At 47.9% G+C, this 6000-nt stretch overlaps 1 long non-coding RNA gene across 1 annotated transcript; it reads left to right on the top strand.

The window, feature by feature from the left end:
- The first annotated feature begins 1956 nt into the window (after positions 1-1956).
- On the top strand, positions 1957-4436 carry LOC119093807 (uncharacterized). The gene is made up of 2 exons (XR_005093682.1): positions 1957-2092; positions 3646-4436. It is a non-coding gene; the product is annotated as an uncharacterized LOC119093807 (long non-coding RNA).
- Positions 4437-6000: the final 1564 nt, after the last annotated feature.

Raw genomic sequence — 6000 nt, forward strand, 5'->3', positions numbered from 1 at the left:
GTTATGTCTTTTTTTTTCGTAACGCGTTCAAAATGGGGCGGAGTGTTGTGACGGCTCTCTGGTTGTTTGTATGAACAATTACTTTCGATGCCATTGGTTTCTGTTTGTTATCCCGGAGTTCTTCGGTTTAATACGCGCAACTCCAATGCTTTGGGGTACTGGTAACACACATTCTGAAAATGCCCGATCCAAAGTTAACGGGCTTGTGCTTTTAAACCTGCCCTGCTGCAACATTCGTGATTTTTGATAAAGGTCCTGACGTTAGTTATTTTTCAGAAAGCTCATCCTGGTACCCGGTAAAAAAGTGTGCCACCTGCGGACGCCAGTTCTACTCAGACTCCACGTTCAGAAAGCACGCTGCCATGCATCGGGGGGAGACCAAGTGCCCCGTATGTGGCCGGGTTTTCAGCCAGAAGGGTAACATGAAAACGCATTTGAGAGCTGTCCACGGACGAAGCGATTAATGATGCGTATCGGAACAGAAGCGAAGCTGTCATCGATGACAAGTGGATAGAAATATTGGGGAAAAGCAAAATGTGTTGGAGCGCATGCCTTCAAAGCTGGATGATGTGCTCTTCGTTCTGCACCTTTTAATACATGAACTGCTCTGTACGTTAGCAGTGCTTGGTTTGCAAACCACCTGCCTTCAGCAGTGTGGTTGGAAAGTGGTCGCGTTGTGCTCGGAGGACACTTGTACACTAGATTGGTTGCATTTCCTGAGATCGCAGGCATTGTGAGCTCAAACTCTGCTTGTACTGAAAAGCGGGCCTGGCTGATGCGATGGCAACGGTGTTAACACTCGTGCAACGTGTTACTGGTACCCAGTGCGCCGCGCCTGGAATAATGTGAATACATTGCTGTTGTGATTGACTACCACGCTATATAAACTCAAAATGGCAAGGCATCTAGGGCGCCGATGGTGTAGTGGTCAAGGCGCCTGCGCGCGTTACCACTGCGCGTCTGGGAAACCAGAGGTACGGGGTTCGATTTCCGCGTTGCCCGCCCTTCCTGCCAGTGTGAGAGGTGGGCGACGTCACACAGCCTCAGCAGCTGGGTGCGTCGTAAACCTCCAATGAGGATGATGACAACAAAGCATTTCATTTGATTAGATGACATACGAAACCACGGGCCGCTGCTACAGTAAACCCAACCTCTGAAAGTTGTTTGATAGCGTTGTGATGACGTGTAGTGTGGTCTGCATTAAATTGGAACTGACGTTTCCCAAGCGGTGGAGCCGGCTGTAAAACTGTAACGGCTAGTGTGGTCTGCATCAGATCGGAACTGACGTTTCCCAAGCGGTGGAGCCGGCTGTAAAATTGTAACGGCTAGTGTGGTCTGCATCAGATCGGAACTGACGTTGCCCAAGCGGTGGAGCCGGCTGTAAAACTGCATCGGCCTGTGGGCTAACATGCACCTTAGATCAGGTGCGAAACGTTCTGTGTTTTTGGAATGGCTGCACCATAAAGCGGCACGCGAAATATATGCGCTGAGCAATAATTTCATATGGCCATGGGGTCTGCTACTACCCCAGACGCGCAGTTCAACGATTCTCGGGCAGTGCGGATTCGGATATCGAAAAGTTGGTGAGTGCTGTTGTGCGTGACATGAGGTGTTTTTGGTTCTTTTGTGAGTGTAAAAGCCCTACCGTTTATCTAGTGGACGATAGTCTAGCTACGCGAGTGCAGTTGGATGGAGAAAGTTAGAAATGGGAGACCCTGAAGCTTTCGTTAGAACTGCTCTTCTTCTTAATAGTTGTCTCGAGAATGAGGCAGTATGTTGTGTAGAACTGATTCTACGCACGTACGTCTCCTACAACTTTGCATGGCTCCAAAAAACTGGCCGAGGCTTTCATGCAGCTGGGCTATTCAGCGCGCCTTCATTTTCAGATGGATGCTGGTATCCGGGCAAGAAGTGTGCTGACTGCGGACGTACGTTCTTCGCCGCTTCCTCGTTCAGAGGTCACAGCGCCATGCACAGGGGGGAGACAAAGTGCCCTGTGTGTGACCGGGTCTTCAGCCACAAGGGCAACATGAAAGCGCACTTGAAAAACGTACACAAACGGATGTAGCACAGTGTGGTGATGGGGAGAGAGGTGAGACGATGAGGTGGACAGGACTGCCTTGTAGCTATCTTATGTTTTCTGCGATCGTCTTGCTATTGGTGCGCTCACTCGCAATAAGGTCCCGTGCCGTCATCGCGTGACACAGAGGGACCGCCAAGTTTTTGGACCATGTCTACTGCCTTGCCAGGGGTGGACGCATTTCGGGGGGGGGGGGACGTTTGCGACGGCGGTGTCCGGAAGCCAGTTCAGGTGTGTGCGATCCGGAATGCCATCCACAGTCACTCACTTCAGCCGGTCCGTAAAACGCAATTTTCTTTCACGTGTATATCTTGCGGTTCCAATGCGGTACGTAATGCGAACAGTGAAGGGAGCAGGACGGCCGTAGTGACTGGTTTGCTGTTAGATTTCACTATGTCATTGTCATGCTCGTTAAAACAGTTTTTACAACAGTAGCGCTTTGTGTGGACTAAACTGGGAAATGTATTTATTTCTTTCGTACATAGGCCGTGTTTTCAGCACTGCTCAGCGAGTGCAAATTAATCCACGTTGAACATTTTTCGGAACTGGATTCCTCTGAGGTGTGGGTGCGTAATACACGGGTATGGCCGCACGTGTGTTTGTCATCTGCTCTGGTTTGTGTCGTCCGAGATGATGGTTATTGCTTTGTCTCATCTTTTCTTAGTTGGCAAAGGATGAGTAGTTTTGTGGCAGGCTTGGTATGGAATGGTGGGGGAATGGGGAACGCCGCTGGAGCCTGATTAGGTCGGGTGGATGGTAGCCGTCTGGGGACTGATTAGGTCGGGTGGATGGTAGCCGTCTGGGGACTGATTAGGTCGGGTGGATGGTAGCCGTCTGGGGACTGATTAGGTCGGGTGGATGGTAGCCGTCTGGGGGCGGGGCCTCGTATGCTGCACTTAGTTTGAGCTGGCTATGCACCTGCGAAATAAGACTTAGTGAGGTCGGGCATAACCGCAACTCCAGGAATAGGTCAGTTTGAATTAAGTGCCGGGTCCTGAAAACGCTTTGCTGGCATTAACCCTTCCGCCGGTCACCTAAGCTAAAACTTTCTATGGTTATTTATGAAGATTTAGATGACTTCCTTTTCACCATGGTTTTTCCAGAAAGTGGTGACAGTGATCCCGGAATTTTTTTTCAAGCCCCGACAAATCCCCAATACCGGAAATATCGTGCCCCATGTACACTTGTGCTTAACTATCGGTGCTGTTGTCCTATGACCCATATATATATATATATATATATATATATATATATATATATATATATATATATATGCTTAACTTTCCCGTATCACAATGTATGCACTGTTCACGCCTTGGCTGTGTGCGCCGTCCCTTCCTGCCCGGAAGAGGATTGGAAGTAGGAGGAGTGGGGGTGGTGGAGTTGCAGCTGCAATGCGTTGAATTTGATTCACTGGAGGCTCGGTTTTTATAGAAATATCTAGCAGTTCTAACCTTACATGATGCAGCACAGTACTGTACATGTTCCTTCGTTTTTTGATTTTTTCATTCCACTTTATTCCCCTTTGCAATATTCAATATTGACGGTGCTCTGGAACTTTGCAGGCGCCTCGGCTGGCTCGCGGATGAGCGCGTGGAGCTGTGAAGAATGCGACAAAACATTCACCCAGAGGGAGTCGCTGAGGCAGCACCGTGCCGTTCACAGGGGCGAAACGCGGTGTCCTATCTGTTTGAAAGTGTTCAGCACCGTGTACAATTTACAGATGCACATGCGCTGCGTTCACGTTGTCAATTCAAATTCGTAGTCGTAGACCGAGACCCGGCGCTCCCCTTCAGAACCTCTCATCGGCGGATATAACAACAGGCGTACCGTGACAACCATATTATCCTGGATCCAGCTTCTAAGTTTTGTGCTGTATCTAAGTATTTTGCATTTTGCTGCATTTTACACAAGCAAGCGCCTTTTTTCGGCCCGTGTTCGTAATTTCTTCGTCATTGTTCGTCATCGAAGACCAGGACTATTTGAGACCTAAGTGCGTGCGCGTAACGGTATCTCCAGTATAGATTGCTCTTGGGTTTGTAAAGATTTTCATCTGCTTGCACCCATTTTAGACCCATGTGTGTATTTTAGTCCATCTAGCATGTCTATGGGCGAAAACGAAAGACATGACCAAATACCCGATCACTTGCGTCGTTCTTTTTTTGGCCTTTTGCTTGGTGCTTCATACTTCATTATAACATTTGGGCCGGTAGTGAAAGATTGGTGTCTTGTGAAATGGTTATAATGGCTTTTTCCATCCGGCATTTTTGTTTTCGTAAATCCACGGTCATAGGTCGTATGTGAAGCTTCGGCGTGCTTTGCACTGCGCTCAATAAACAGTAGCCTAGGTCGAGAATTCCTGTTTCAAGAGCTGTCTCTCAGTGTCGATGACATGTAGCGGGATTCAATAACGATCCAACGAAACATCAGGTGGCGAGAATCAGTCATGGAAAGTTCTGGGGATGGTTTGCGTGAAGAAACTACCCGAGTCAGTATATTTCAATGCGTAAATGTAATATTTTTCGTTTCTTTGTAGAAGTGATATGAGACTCACCCCACTCATGATTATATTTTTGGCACACATGAACTGTTTGCTGAAAGAGATCTCCCAGTCAACCATTTCTGCCTGCAAAGATCCATGAACAGGAAGCTTCGGTAGAAAAGCGATTTAAGTGATTACTGAAGCCGATGCTCGGCGGCAGTTTTGGCATATGCATCCAAAAATGGTTACTGGGAAAACATCATTTTCGAGTTTTTTTAGGGCTCATGTTGAAACCGTGGGGTGGGTTTAGATCTCTGGATGGGCCTTTCCCCATGTTTATTTCAGCTCCCTCGGTGCGTGTCCCAAATCAGTTAAAGTCCCCCAGAAACGAACGGTCGGTAAAACTGTATGATTCTGAAACGTCTTTTTAACAGCAACACAATGAACAGCTGAGATATTGACGCTACCGTGAAATACTGGCATTTGTTCTCGATCATAACGGCTAACTGCAACGCTGCCATCATGAGACTTGCTTCAGGTACGGCCGGCATTCCATGAGACCGATTTTTCTCTCTGAAACTCGGCACAATTATTGCAGCCGGAATAGACAACTGCTGGTAAAAAGACGCCAGGTGATTCAGTGGGATCTACTGCAGGGTTGCATGCGTTTAGCTAAAAAAATCAGCGTCGCCAGATGCTTTAAATAGCCGTCACAAACGGGGGCAATATGACTGAACAACGCACGCGGATGTGGGCATGATAATAACTTACAGAAAAGTCCTGAAGGCACCAACTTCTTGCACGGAAAGTGTACCCGGTGGCATCATACTGCTCATGACGTCACAGCCAACTGGTCACGGAACGACAACTTAGCGGGCAGATTGTTGACCTTCATCTGATTACTGCTCTCGTGTGACTTGTAGAGGCTCAAGAATTGGAGTGCTGCAGGCCTTGATAAGGCCATATTGCGGTATAATTTGTGTACTTATTACAATGTAGTCATCTCGGCTCAGTAAAGCACATTCAAAGCGAAAAGTTATGTTTATATTACAGTGTGTTTTTTTTTTGGTCGCTATCGCCACATTTAAATTATGACATGTCTCGATAAGGGCTCTGAGTTACAAAATCATCCGAATGCTTTATAGGGCTCATAGGTTCTCAAAATTCCCCAACTTACTTTCGGATTTTCCGGAATCCCTGACAATCATGCGGTGGATTGTGAGTAATTGTATGTGGCATAATGGCTGTTGGACCCGCTTTTAAGAATATTCCATTTGTGCCGTCAAATTGCAAGGCCTTACCTGCCGCTCGCAGGACGCGGTCTGGCGCCTGGAGCCCGGACGCTGCCGGTTTCCCGTCAATTCTTTTCGTCGGCGATGACAGCCATTCCACAGCCGAGGGCGGATTATCATTCACACGTCACGCCGGGCCCGCATAA

Source organism: Pollicipes pollicipes, unplaced genomic scaffold (assembly GCF_011947565.3).
Source record: "Pollicipes pollicipes isolate AB1234 unplaced genomic scaffold, Ppol_2.1 Scaffold_4002;HRSCAF=4701_pilon_pilon_pilon, whole genome shotgun sequence".
Taxonomy (NCBI): Eukaryota; Metazoa; Arthropoda; class Thecostraca; order Pollicipedomorpha; family Pollicipedidae; genus Pollicipes; species Pollicipes pollicipes.